Raw genomic sequence first — 15,294 nt, 5'->3', positions numbered from 1 at the left:
GAGCTCTGATTTACTAATGTTAAGGACTAAAGTTGGATATCAATCCATATCTTCCAGTTCCCCAAGCAGAGCTGGGACGGAGCTCTCAGCCTCCGTTAGGGGTGAAGAGAATATCATCGTCGAAGAGAGCCTGTTTGTAGTGGTTGTCTCCCACCGAAAGCCCTTTGATTGCATAGTTTTCTCTGACTTTGTTGTTCTAGGACCTCTAAAGAGATGTGAATAGAAGGGGGGAGAGTGGGCAGCCCCTGCCTAGTTCCCCGTTTTTTTATGTCAAATGGGTCTGAAAGGACATTGTTAACTCTCTTCTGGCGTTAGGGTTTGACTAAAGGGAGAAGGTCATATTAATGGAAGGCCTCTGGTATGTTCATTTCTTGCATAGTTCTTTTCAGAAAAGACCACCTAACGCCTATCGAAGGCCTTTTCTGCGTCTGTCGCAAACAGTACCATTGGTCTTCCCTGAGCTTTGGCCTGGGAAATCAGGTTCAAAATTTTGGTGGTGTTATCCCCTGGCCTCTCTACCAGGAACAAACCCCACTTGATCGTTGGATATAAGGGATGGGAGAAACTGTTGAGCCTATTGGCTAGGGGCCTTTGCCAGGATCTTCATATCGGTGTAATTAGCGATATGGTCTAAAAAAGAAAAAAAATAGGTTTAGATGAAGGAGAAAAGTTTAAGCAGAGGTAGGTATTTGAGAATGGGGTTAGTAATACAAAGGGGGAATTAATCCAAGTTTAGCATAATGTAGGTTTTTTAAAGAAAGAGGTGAGATGCTGGGTCCACCTGACAGGTAAAGGGAGGGGGGGAGGGGTGTGGCAAAATAGGCTATATCCAGTATATAAAGGACTGAGGGGAGGGGAGTAGGGGGGAGGGGTAACTACGGGGATCCTAAATTAGTAGCTCTTAAAGAAGCTCGTTGGGGGTAGAGGGGTAAGCTGGTGTTGTAAACAATTGAAGTAACACATACACATGTAAGGTGATACATTTCAATGTTTGAGGTAGTTATACAAGAAAACAACATAGGTGAGTAAATAACAATAAGAGAAAGAGAAAACCTGGATGCCTGGAGGTTCTTGATAGAAAACTAGTAAGAGCTGTTCAGGGGCCAGGGAGGTTAAGCTATGTTCAAAGGCTCCTTGGTCTGAGGGCGCTGCAGGAAGGGCAGAGGCCTATGCTAAGGTGTTAGTTGAGCGAAAGTCAATTATAGTTGAGTCATAAAAGTATATCAAAGGGATCTCATTGCAGGTACATAGGAAAGATTCAACTCAGGCATGACCCGTTAATCATTGATGCGTGAGGCAGTAGTGCCCTTTTTACAATAAATTGAGCATAAACTTTATAACAAAGAAAATGCTTACATAGGTAACAGAGTTACTTTAACAACATTTGAAACAAAAACGCAATAAACTTCACTCTAGACAGTAGGGAGTTCACACTATTGATCTAAATTAAAATCTCAAGGCAGATAGGAGAGGAAATATGGAACATAGTGACATCTGTGAGTGGGTGTTGTAGGGAGGGAATACCATAACAGGCATGTGAGAATGACTACTGCAGTGGTTAGGCTCCTGCGTCAGGTTTGCTGTTCTGTGAGGTAGGGTGTTCGGTTAATCAGGGTGATGATAAACCTACAGTGCGGGACCACCCAAAGAGAATATTGTCAACCAAATAGTGTGTGCATCATTTTATAGGAAGATAGATCAGTGTTGCTAACAGCATAAATGTGAGAAACCTATGTTCCTGATAAGTTTCCCCCTGCCCACCCCTACAGTGATCAGAATGCTGTGCTTCTAATCTATGTCAGTTATCGCTATGAATGCGTTGGGCGTCAACAATATAGTGTGTCAGGGGTCACTGATAGAAGTGAGGGACATTATAATCTTATTAGTAGCAAGGGGGGGGGGGCTGTTGTTATCAGTGACAGTGAAGGGTGAGTAAAGACCAAGAGTCGGGATGGGCTAATGTGTTGTGCTTTGGACCAGCCCAACGTCCTGTGTGGAGGTGTTCCTAAAGGTCGGTTTGTGGTAGGGGAGGGTTACAGTGCTCTGTTATGAGAAATCTAGTTTGGGAGACTTGTCCACGCCTCCTATGTGTGGCTAAAGATGTGTGATGTTATGTCATAAAAAAGAGTGTGAGGTTGTCATGAAATAAATTTCGTACACAAATGAACCAAAAGGTGCAAACTAAGAAACACAGGATTCTAACAAACAGTTATCAACAAGTCTACACGGAATGCAGTTAGATGTGCATAACAGCATACATACATTTTATATGAACTTAAACAATTATAGTGAAAAAAGTGAAGGCGCCTAATAAAATTAGTGTATATGCGAATATGCGATAATAATTCTAAATATACAGCTAAAAAATAGTGATTGCGCCCAATGCGCTTAGATATAATGGGGCTAGTCTAATACACAAAGTTGGCGGATATATACTAAATCGTAAAAGTGCTACAAATGTAACAAATAACCAAATGTGGTATGCCCAGCAGCTTTTTAATAGTCCAGCCTGTACCTGTGGCACTTCTCAAGTGCCTGACATCTAGTAAGTGACATCTTGATTGTGTGCATGGAGCATTGGGTACCTGACGTACTCACACTAATGTGGCGGCCCTCCTTTTGTTTTTTCATATTTCTTCTACATTTTTATATGAGTTCATACTGCACCGGGTCCTGGATTATTGTCTTCTTCTTGCCCCCGAGGGAGAGGAAATTGACAATTCGCTGAAGAAAAGAGCAGGATCGGTTCCAGGTCTGTAGGTGATAGTTTTGTTATTGGTAATTCACTATTATGAAGACTGGGAAAACCCCACCTGTAAGGGGGGGATTTTATGATTCCTTAGCTGTGTAGTGATAGAAGAAAGGTCTCTCTCCTCTCTGTAGCGTGGTTTGGGCTAGATCAGAATAGATGTGGATCTCTTCTTCCGGCATGGTAGATGTTCTTCTTTAATTCTTGCACTTCGGAAGATGTCCTCTTTATCCTTAAAACTTGAAAATCTGACAATAATGTCTCGCGGGGGAGCTTTTGGTGGAGGCATTCGGCCCTTAGGGCTCTGTGTGCCCTTTCTATTGATATATCTGGGGCTGGATGGGACTGTCCTTGATAATTTTAAAGAGAAGCCTGCAGATAGCCTTCTATAGCCGAGGGTAGCACTGTCTCAGACACCCTCTAAATCGGATGTTGTTTCTGCGCATCTGTTTTCTAGATCTTCTAGTTTTTCGTTAAGGAAAAATAACTTGTCCTCTTGGCGCTAATGTTTGCAGCATTGTTTTGAATCTTCAAAATTAGTGGGGTTTTGTTTTTCCTCCAGGGGCTAGAACTCTGCGGGTCTAGGGCTCCCAGGTCTTTCCTGAGGGTCTCCAAAGAGTGTTCACATCTCCTGAGCTCGCCACATTAATGTCATATTTAGAAGAGAGGTGCTTTATATCCTGTTTAGTGGACAAAGGAAGTGTGGTCTAGTGCTGGGGTAGACTCTGGAGGACTTCTTTGCATGTCAGACATATTTTTTGTCGTTTGGCTCAGGGGGAGTATCTCTGGGTGTAAGGTACTGCTTCAAAGTTTTTACCTGTGTTTTTGCACGCCTGGTTTGTTGTTCTTTTTGCATGGCATTACCCAGATGCTGAGGGTGGTTGTGAAACAGAGTTAATGTTTGCGCAGTATGTCCTTTTGAAAAATATTGAAAAAGGTTTTTCTGACTAAGCATATGGAGTCTAAATGGCCCGAGCAAAAGTGAGGCTGCTAAACACAATTCTCCCCCTAGGAGTACTGGGCGTGAATGACCTGGATCAGGGATTGCTGCGAGAGGGTTAGTTTCAGGGGGGGGTCATCGGGCTAGTGTTTTATTTATTAAAGCGGTCCTGTGGTGCACCGCGACAATCAGGCTGCTGTGGGTTTGAAAATTAGTGCTTAGGCAGTAGTGTCTCCTGATTTTCCCACTGAGATATTAAGCTACGACCCTTCTCGGGTGCAAATGCGGCATATCTCACAAGCGTGTCTTCTCAGCCTAAAGTTTAGATACAACGCCGCGCTTGACCCACGTGGTCCCGGTATGGCTGTGGAGTGTTAGGGAGCAGGATGACCAGACCGTGGTATGCAGTCTATCAGGGCCTTTGTCAGCGGGTGGTAACAATAAAGTAGCTCAAGCTAATCGCCCGTTACCTCTCACCTCAGTCTGCCGGGGCATGTAGTGGTCGCTCTTGCGGTTCTTATTGTTCTTTGGCAGCAGGGGGTCCCTGAGTTGTACCGGGAGCTGTGCGCTTCAAGCTTTTTGGCCTCTATCTGCTTTACCGCGACGTGCCGGGTCACATCCAGTGCCCAAGAATGGGGTTGTGGGGTAGGATTGAAGGGAAGGAGGTCAGGTAGAGGGGGATTAAAGCTGGTCTGGGATATTGGAGCCCTCTTAGAACATGGCCATCTTCTAGCGTGGGCCAGTGTATTATTGTTAATTTACTCTGCACTAAATGATAAAATCCCAGCACTGTATACAGGGGAGTGCAGAATTATTAGGCAAGTTGTATTTTTGAGGATTAATTTTATTATTGAACAACAACCATGTTCTCAATGAACCCAAAAAACTCATTAATATCAAAGCCTGAATATTTTTGGAATTGTTTTTAGTTTGTTTTTAGTTTTAGCTATTTTAGGGGGATTTCTGTGTGTGCTGGTGACTATTACTGTGCATAATTATTAGGCAACTTAACAAAAAACAAAATATATACCATTTCAATTCTTTATTTTTTACCAGTGAAACCAATATAACATCTCAACATTCACAAATATACATTCTGGACATCAATAAACAAAACAAAAACAAATCAGTGAGCAATATAGCCACCTTTCTTTGCAAGGACACTCAAAAGCCTGCCATCCATGATTCTGTCAGTGTTTTGATCTGTTCACCATCAACATTGCGTGCAGCAGCAACCACAGCCTCCCAGACACTGTTCAGAGAGGTGTACTGTTTTCCCTCCTTGTAAATCTCACATTTGATGATGGACCACAGGTTCTCAATGGGGTTCAGATCAGGTGAACAAGGAGGCCATGTCATTAGATTTTCTTCTTTTATACCCTTTCTTGCCAGCCACGCTGTGGAGTACTTGGACGCGTGTGATGGAGCATTGTCCTGCATGAAAATCATGTTTTTCTTGAAGGATGCAGACTTCTTCCTGTACCACTGCTTGAAGAAGGTGTCTTCCAGAAACTGGCAGTAGGACTGGGAGTTGAGCTTGACTCCATCCTCAACCCGAAAAGGCCCCACAAGCTCATCTTTGATGATACCAGCCCAAACCAGTACTCCACCTCCACCTTGCTGGCGTCTGAGTCGGACTGGAGCTCTCTGCCCTTTACCAATCCAGCCACGGGCCCATCCATCTGGCCCATCAAGACTCACTCTCATTTCATCAGTCCATAAAACCTTAGAAAAATCAGTCTTGAGATTATTTCTTGGCCCAGAGTCTTGACGTTCAGCTTGTGTGTCGTTGTTCAGTGGTGGTCCGTCTTTCAGCCTTTCTTACCTTGGCCATGTCTCTGAGTATTGCACACCTGTGCTTTTGGGCACTCCAGTGATGTTGCAGCTCTGAAATATGGCCAAACTGGTGGCAAGTGGCATCTTGGCAGCTGCTAACGCTGACTTTTCTCATTCATGGGCAGTTATTTTGCGCCTTGGTTTTTTCCACACGCTTCTTGCGACCCTGTTGACTATTTTGAATGAAACGCTTGGATTGTTCGATGATCACGCTTCAGAAGCTTTGCAATTTTAAGAGTGCTGCATCCCTCTGCAAGATATCTCATATTTTGACTTTTCTGAGCCTGTCTAAGTCCTTCTTTTGACCCATTTTGCCAAAGGAAAGGAAGTTGCCTAATAATTATGCACACCTGATATTGGGTGTTGATGTCATTAGACACACCCCTTCTCATCACAGAGATGCACATCACCTAATATTCTTAATTGGTAGTAGGGCTTTCGAGCCTATACAGCTTGGAGTAAGACAACATGCATAAAGAGGATGATGTGGTCAAAATACTCATTTGCCTAATAATTCTGCACTCCCTGTACAAATCTTTTTTTTTTCTCTTCTCAAGGGTTAGAAGGTTTAAGATCTTCCATTTGTGCATATTTTTGTTGTAATACACTGATCTAATATGGATGATATCTTGTTTTGTATTTTTGTGTTTTTTTTTTCTCTGTTCTGTGATATACATTTTTCTTGCCCTGAGTGGCGCACACAAATATTGAACTGTACGATTGTATACTTTGCTGGACCTAAATAAATTTTTAAAAGAATAAAAGGCCATGATCTCATTTTGAAGGGTAGTATGTTCAAAGTAATTTCAGAATTCACTTTTTTTTCTATAAATTTGAGGTGGTAAAGACAAAAATTGTAGGGAACTGCAAGAATGCATGGTAAAATTATTCTAATGAAGCCTATACTTTATAGGAAGTGTGGGCAGACATTATGAGCCTATGTTTTTTGTTGTCTATGCAAGAGAAGTATGATTTATGAATTTTTCCCTTAATTTTCCCTCCTTCCCCTCCCCTCCCTCCATATTCCACCCCATTAACCTGAAAAAAAAAAAAAAGAAGGAAGGAGAGGAGAAAAAAAAAAAAAGGGGAGGGGAGAAACAAAAATTCTCAATTTACACTAACCTACCTCAGATCACCAAACACCTAAGTAATACTAACTCCGAGTTCTTAAATGGAGATATCAGATACTCGATTTCTCTATCAGGGAAAATCTTAATGAAAGGCGCCCATTATGGAAAAATTTCTTCACGTCACGTTCATTGTCTATAATGGTAGTTCCTCTGTTCTAAGACACATGTTTCTTTAGATGGTTCCTAATTTCTGATATAGTTGGTATCGCCCTCAGTTTCCATTTCTTACAATATCAGGGTATCTGGTAGCTTAAAATAGATAAGTTAACTAGTTTTTTCAGTAGGCTGACGCTCCTCTCCAGGCCTCAGGACAGAATATAATCTGAAACAAGGAGAGGGCCATCTGCTCAATTTTGAGTACATTCTTAAGCCAAGTATTCCAGCTTGCTCCACAGATTTCTCATCCTGGGGCAAGACCAAAACATGTGTATTAGATCTGCAGGTAATAAGAGCATCTAGGACATTTGTCAAATTCAAGGTTTCGGACTCTAAGGCCTCTCCCCGGGGTGAAATATGCCCTGTGCAGAAGTTTCAGGTGAGCGTCCTCGCCAATTAGAAGAGAGAGTTGTTTTTAAACACCTTATTCAAAGAAAGTTGTATGATTTTAGGTTCTATTTACTATGTGGGATTAAATTATTCCAAGTTAGGGCTAGGTTCTCCACTAGCGGGGCCGCCCTTACTGAGGCTCAACAGATAATAGCACAGAGAAATGGACATAGAGGAATCTCTAGTTATTGTAAGCCAGGTTTCTAGCTTTGCCTAAAGTCCAGCTCCAACCAGTCCTGTGTGTTAGATCTATAAATAATGTCTTTATCTGTAAATAAGCAAAGAAATCTTTATTTACCAAATTATAATCGTCCCTCAGTTGTGACAAAATATTTGACACATTTTCTATCCTGATCAATTAGATAAATAACTCTGTCCAATCCATTGTTATGCCACCTATTAAAAACAGGTGAGTCTAGACCAGGTTGGATATTCGGATTTTTTAGTTAAAGGGAGATATTTCGATTGCCTTAGGGCAATATTGAAAGAATTTTTAGTCAATACTAGACCAAGCTTTAGTGGGTTCAAGATAAAATTTGAGTTCCTTAATGCTTATTGGAAGATCTCTAGGTTCCAAGTGTGCCAAGGGCCAATAATGAGTAAGGTTCACATATATTAGACTTCTAAATCAATATTTAGAACATAATTCTTACTAGAAAACCAATCTGCTACTATGCGGACTAGAAAACAGAGATTATAGAATCTTAAGTTTGGGAGTGCCAGGGCCTCCCATCTCTCTTAATGCTGTTAGTTTGGAAAGGGCTATCTTAGCTCTTTTCCCCCTGCCAAAATAAATTGGCCAATTGATGAGTTTAGCGACCGTATATCTTTCCTCAAACAAAATTAGAGGGGACATTCTGCAAAATGTAAAGCAATTTTGGGAGAAGAACCATCTTAAATAAGGCTGTACGACCAGAAATTGACAGAGGTAGGTTTTGCCAAGTTTTAAGCCTTTCTTTAATATATGGCTAGCATTGGGGTTATGGTTCACCTTATAGAGATCTTTTAAATTCATTGGGATTTTAATTCCTAAATATTTCATAGATTCCGTTACCACTCTAAAGGGTATGTCTGTTATGCTAGTCTTGTTTTTTCCTAAGCCAAATTAACTCTGATTTTGTAGCATTTATTTTGTACCCTGAGAATATCCCAAACTGATCAGTGATACGCAGAAGTTTTGGGATGTTTTTTTCTGTGTTAGAAAGATATATAAGTAGATCATCCGCATATAATCCAATTTTATTTCGTGATTTTGAATTTTTATACCTGTCGAGCGAGCGCCTAATCTGAATTGCTAAGGGTTCTATGGCTAAGTCAAATAGGAGCGGGGAGAGAGGACAGCCCTGACGAGTTGCCCCTCTTCAATGCAATTGAAGAAAGTAATATCATTGTTAATAATCAGACTTGTAAAGGAATGGTTGTATATATTCTCCACAAATTTAGGAAAATTACCCCAATCCCAAACTTTGTTAAAGAGAAAATTAGATGTTTATGGATTACTAGTCAAAGGCTTTTTCCGCATCAAGTGATAAAATAGCCAGGTCAGGGGGATCCCCCCTCCCCGCCCCCTGGGGAGATGTTCTTTGTATATATTCCATAGTAACTAGTAATTCTCTAATTTTTGCTGAGGAGTTACGGTTATTAATAAAGCCAGCTTGGTCCGGATGGATTACTGTAGTTAAGATAGACTGGAGTCTTTTTGCTAGAATAGAGGAGAGAATTTTATAGTCTGAATTTAACAGTGCAATAGGTCTATAAGACTCTTTACATGTGGGGTCCTTCCCCTCTTTCAAGATCAGAGTGGTAGTGAAGATGCGAAAAGAGGAGGAAGCCTGTTTATGTTTAATAAAAATATCATTGTAAAGATTGCCCAGATATGGCGCTATCACTGATATTAGGATTTTATAGAACTCGTTGGGCAAACCATCCGGGCCAGCTGCCTTGCTTATGGGAAGTTTGGTGACTATTATTCCAATTTCTTCTAGTGAAATAGGTGCATTGAGTCTGGCAATCTCCTCAGGAGTGGCCGTAGGAAAGTTGATTTTGCTACAGAATTCTGTCGCTTTGTTTATATCAAATTCTTTACTAGTGTAAAGTTGTTGAAAATATTGATAAAATACCCTAGATATTTCTTCTGGCTTAATTAAAAGTTTCCCATTGTGCTGAATTCTGTTAATATTAAGTTTTTTATTCTCATTCTTAATTAATCTATTTAACATTTTACCAGACTTATTACCAAATTTATGCAATTTGGCTTGCATCCTAAGCTCAGTGTGTGTTGCCTGTGTTAAATAAAAGGTATCTCTTGCTGCCTTAGCTCGTACATATCTAGCCCAATTAAAAGGCGTTCCTTCCAGTAGGTAAAGATTGTAGGAATTAATCAATGAGTTGCAGACTTCCCTCTCTCTTGCCCTCCTTTTATTTTGGATCGCCGAATATGCCATAATTTCTCCTCTGAGGACTGCTTTAGCAGTTTCCCAGAAGATATCAGTGCGTTCAGCATAATTGTTATTAAATTGAGCGTATTCATTGAATTTGTTCTTAAGCCATTCTTTAAACTTAAAATCATTGTAAAGGTAATAAGGAAAAAAGAATCGCTGATTCTTTGAACTTTGTTGGGTAAAATTAAATTCAAGGGTGATGGGCCCATGGTCTGATAAGAAGATAGGCATTATCTCGGACTTAACCATTGTAGGACTTAAGTGATCCCCGATTAAAAACAGGTCAATCCTAGACAATGTTTTATGCGCCTTAGATAGGCAAGTGAAGTCCTGAGTGTCGGGGTTCTGATATCTCCAAATATCACGCAGGGAGAGGATCTGTTTAATATTATTAATTATTTTAAACTCAAGATTATCTTTTTTCTGTTTCAAACATTTTGTGTTTTTTCTAAGTCTGTCTATGGGACATTGGGGGGCCATATTAAAATCCCCCCCCCCCCCCAAAATTAGATGTCCTTCAGTTCTTAGGAGGAGCTTTGCTTGTAATACGTCCCAAAATTCAGGATCAATTTTGTTTGGCCCATAGATGTTACAAATTGTATATTTTGCCTGACCTATTTTCACCTTGACCAGGACATATCTCCCCCCAGGATCGGCCTCAGAGTCCAGAATCTCCACCTGGAGTTTTTTGCCTATGAGTATTGCTACTCCTCTCTTCTTTCCTACACTCGGGGCTATAAAAACTTCTCTTACCCAAGATGATTTTAATTTTAGTGATTCCTCTAGATTTAAGTGAGTTTCCTGTAATAAACCAATATCCGTCTGGGTTTTTCGTAGGTGTGACAGAATTGCTTTACGTTTAATAGAGGAAGAAATTCCCCCTACGTTCCATGATACAATTTAAAATTTTTCCAAATTTTGTGTCATTTTTCTCTAACATGTAGAGGGAAAGTATATAAAAAAAAAAAAAAAAAATGGGGAAGGGGAGGAGGGGAGGGGTCCTATTTTCCCCCAAGATTACCATCGCCATAACCTGCTTTCAAAGTTAATACAATAAAAAAGAAAGACAACATAGAACCACATGTGTAAAGTCGTTAATCATAATTTGCCCCTATATCTATCCAGCAAGGGAGTTAAAAAGATTTTCAGCTATTTGAACATCCTCAGTAATATGTGTTATTCCGTTCAATACCACTTTCAATTTTGAGGGGTAAATCAGAACCGCCCTATACCCTTGTTGTATAAATTTTGAACAAATCGGGGTTAATTCCCGTCTTTTTAAAGCAGTGTCTGCCGAAAAGTCTTGGAAAATCATAATTTTATTACCCTCTATCATAATCGGTTGATTCTTTCGTGAATACTGTAACAATAGATCTTTATCCTTGTAATTAAGTAAACTAGCTATAACCGGACGATTTCTACTGCTGTTGTTACCCTCTGACCGAGGGGGGCCTATCCTGTGGGCTCGCTCCACTATCATCGGGGGATGTGAGGAGGGAATTTTTAGAGCTTTAGTGAGAGTATCGGATATGAAAGTATCAAGGTTTTCAAATTGTTTAGTTTCAGGCAGACCAATTATTCTAAGATTATTCCGTCGTGAACGTTTTTCAAGGTCCTCTAATCTATTCATGATTTTTTGTAGCTTTTTGTCTGAATTCTCAATTTTAGAACTATGAATAATTGTTTGATCTTCCAGATCCGATACTCTCTGTTCCACTTCTTGGAGTCTATTTGAAAATTGCCGCACCTCTTGGGTTAAAGAGGAAATATCCTGCTTGATTTCGGTTTTGAGGGTTTCAAATTTAGGAGTAAGTGCCTCTGCAATATTGGTCACTAATGTCTGCATATTAAGGTTTTCTGGCATTATTGCTAAATTTATAAGACTTGTTTGTTCAGTAACTGGTTCTGGTGGATTCTTAATTTTTTGGTCTCTGTGCCTTCCTGTCATATTTGGGGAAGGATGTTTTGGGGAGTTGGAAAGATATTTATCCATATACCGTGTGATTGTGAGTTATAGGAGTGCTAAAAAAAAAAAAAAAAAAGAGGGGGGGGGGGGGATAGTGAATGTGAATATGTGGTGGAGAAGTTAAAGTTGGGGGGGGAGTGATGGTGTACCAGTGAGGGAAGGTGAAGGCCTAGTGTGAGGGGGCTACAAGAGCCCAGGGAATGCACTTAAAAGAAAAAAAATTAAGATTTAAGTGAATTTATAGTGAGGGAGATTGATTATTGATAGTTTGTGTGAGAAATTAAAGTTATCGTGAGTAGTGATAAAGTGAATTTATTACAGCAGCAGGGAAATTTTCCTCCCAACTCCCTGAGTTAAGGAAAAGATAAATACCTGCAGAGAGAGAGACTTTATATAACTCAAATAGTGGGAGAGTAATACAAGTTATCTCCACCTGTTCGTAGGGTTTAAGGACGAGATATATTTATAAGTGTGGGATATAAAGTCATGGGAACATTTCTTTTCCTCACTTCTCCTCAAGAAAAAAAAAAAAAAAAAAAGAGAGAAGACAAAAATTTGCAAAATAAGTGAATATGTATAAGGTGTTCTCTCTACTTTCTTTAAGAATAAATACAATCATGGAAACAATAACGAGAGCTCTGTTCTATTAGGTAGATAAATAGGCCTAGGAGCGAGAATTTTAGTACCTGAGTATAACCTCTAAAAATAGTTATTTATATAACTTCTAGGAGGTACTATAAGGGTCCAAGGCAATTAACAATTTGACCATTAATTTTGATAGTTAATATTATAGGTGTAAATCAATTCAGCAATCTTACTTACTAACTCAACAGGTAAAGATATATAAATGCAACCAAAAAAGACCAAGCTCATAAAACCTATTATGATTTTAATTACAATTGAAATTTAACTATCATTCCTTTCCCCTTCCTCCTTCTCCCTTCCCTCTAAGGGGGAGAGTCAACTTCCACACTTCTAGGGAAAAAGAAAAATTCTCTGGGCAAATGTCTCTTTCAAAGCATTAGTCCTCTGATAATTCCCGAATAGGAAGAGGGTTTTATTTTACCCAATGTCTCAGTTTTCCACAGTATGAGTTTGTAAGCAGGGAGAAATAAGTCATGTAAAATGTTATTACTATATTAAACCTTCCGATGTTTTCACTTCTTCCTTGCTTCTATATATCCCGGTCCTGAATTTTGTAGACTATTAAGTGATTAAATAATCCTCCTCTGTTTCCCCTTTCGTATATAAGTTTATATGAACAATTATTTACAGCTTGAGGGTGAGGTGTTCCTAAGGTTAAGCCTGACTATGCGTCCCCAATGTTCACAATTCAGTTAGGAATTAATTTCGCCGTCTGGACACAGCTGAACAGTGAAACTTACCCTCTCCTCCGCACACCAGTCGTCCCTCTATTGAAGATTGAAGGGCCGGAATAGTTGCAGCAATACCGGTGAGGAGCGGGTACTCTGGAAGCCTCCTTGTAGACAACCCGGTGTCCAAAGATTCTTTGCGCTAGCAGCGTATCCCACACCCCACTCACTCAGCACCGGTGGGAGAGGGGGGGAAAGACAGAGGCAGGGCACCTGCAGTGATCAGTCTCGTACCTCCCGCTGTTCTTGTTATCCAGCGAGACTCTCAATGCCTCCTCCCACGCAACTTCGGTGGGGGAGGGGGCAGCATATGCACCGCTAGTCCCACAAGAGCAGAGGTACCTTTTCGAGTAGTCCGCGGTCTTCCTTTCTCTCTCAGGATGCCGGTGGGTACACCAAGTCCAGTTTTGAAGTCGAAGCGGGTGCGGAGGGAGGGGGGGTCTTTAGTTCCAGCAGATTATTGATAACTCAGTATAGCGTAGACTGGAGCAGGGGAGAATTCAAGTGTTTGGAACCCTTTACTTTACTTTTTCCCCTTGAATTTCTCTTTTACAAGGTAGTCCCCAAAGAGGGGAATTATTTCTGTTGCTATTGACAGTTCAATAGTGTAGCTGGAAGCAGGTTATGTATCTGTTTCTGCAGCAAAGCAGTGGGTTGGATTTCCACTGCACGGCACCGGAGGAGTTGTTAGAGCCTGTCCAGGTAACAGCCCCAGGTAGTGGGGAGGCGCGAAATTCCTGCCGCCAGGTGCTGTGAGACTGGAGGGGAAGCTCAGCAATCAGAACCTTGCTCCTCCTCCACCAGGTGCCTCCTCTAGAGCATGCCTAGAGCATGGAATTTTAAGCAACTTTCAAATTTACTCCTATTATCATTTATTTGAAAAAGCAGGAATGATAGCATAGGAGCCGGACCATTTTTGGTTCAGCACCCTGGGTAGTGCCTGCTGATTGGTGGCTACATTTACATTTTTGCATGCTCTATCTGAATCATGAAAGAAAAAAATTGGGTTCAGTCTCCCTTAAAATAGATATTTCCTTTATATATATATATATATATATATATATATATATATATATATATATATATATATACGTATGTATATATATATATATATATATATATATATGTATATATATATATATAAATGTATTTTTTGTAAAATATATATCTACTAGTCCTAAAGCCCCGTACACACGGGCCATTTTTTTGCAGTACAGCGGTCCCACCTCTTGCGCTCTCTCCCTCCCCCTCTCTTTTGCTCTCTTTCTACCCCCTCTCTTTTGAGCTTTCTCTCTCCCCCCCTTTCTTTTGAGCTCTCTCCCCCCTCTCTTTTGCACTCTCTCTCTCCCCTCTCCCTCCCGCTCTCTCTCCCCCTCTCTTTTGCGCTCTCTCCTCCCCCTCTCTTTTGCGCTCTCTCTCCCTCCCTCTCTTTTGCGCTCTCTCTCCCCCTCTCTTTTGCGCTCTCTCTCGCCCCCCTCTCTTTTGAGCTCTCTCCCCCCCTCTTTTGCACTCTCTTCCCCCCTCTCTTTTGTTCTCTCTCTCCCCCACTCTCTTTTGCGCTCTCTCCCCCTCTCTTTTGCTGTCTCTCTCCCCCTCTCTTTTGCTGTCTCTCTCCTCCTCTCTCTTTTGCTGTCTCTATCCGCCCTCTCTTTTGCTGTCTCTCTCCCCCCTCTCTTTTGCTGTCTCTCCCCCCCTCTATTTTGCTGTCTCTCTCCCCCTCTCTTTTGCTGTCTCTCTCCCCTCTCTTTTGCGCTCTCTCTCTCTCTCCCCCCTCTTTTGCGCTCTCTCTCCCCCTCTCTTTTGCACTCTTCCCCCCTCGCTTTTTCACTCTCCCCCCTCGCTTTTTCACTCTCTCCCCCTCTCTTTTGCTGTCTCTCTCCCCCTCTCTCTTTTGCTGTCTCTATCCCACCTCTCTTTTGCTGTCTCTCTCTTTTGCTGTCTCTCTCCCCCTCCCTTTTGCTGTCTCTCTCCCCCTCTCTCTTTTGCTGTCTCTCTCTCACCTCTCTTTTGCTGTCTCTCTCCCCCCTCTCTTTTGCTGTCACTCTCCCCTTTTCTCTTTTGCTGTCTCTCTCCCCCTGTCTTTTGCTGTCTCTCTCCCCCCTCTCTATCTCTCACCCCTCTCTTTATCTCTCTCCCATCTTCCACGCGACCGCACCCAGCCACGCCCCTTCACTCCCGGCCACGCCCCTTCACGGCCATTCACCCCAGGCCATGCCTCTTCACGCCCCTGGCCAGTCACGTCCGGCCATGCCCACTTCTGCGGCGCAGATCTTCAGTTAGGGACTCAAAGGCCAGGTGTGTTTGTCCTTGTGC

The 15,294-nt window shown here is 41.5% G+C and overlaps 1 protein-coding gene across 1 annotated transcript in view; it reads left to right on the top strand.

The window, feature by feature from the left end:
• Nucleotides 1-15,294, top strand: part of LOC128638472 (carbonic anhydrase 6) — a 565,822-nt gene that overhangs the window by 75,044 nt on the left and 475,484 nt on the right. The window lies entirely within an intron of this gene.

The sequence above is a fragment of the Bombina bombina genome, chromosome 8 (genome assembly GCF_027579735.1).
Source record: "Bombina bombina isolate aBomBom1 chromosome 8, aBomBom1.pri, whole genome shotgun sequence".
In the NCBI taxonomy this organism is placed as follows: domain Eukaryota; kingdom Metazoa; phylum Chordata; class Amphibia; order Anura; family Bombinatoridae; genus Bombina; species Bombina bombina.
This window is presented reverse-complemented; position numbering and strand designations above follow the sequence as displayed.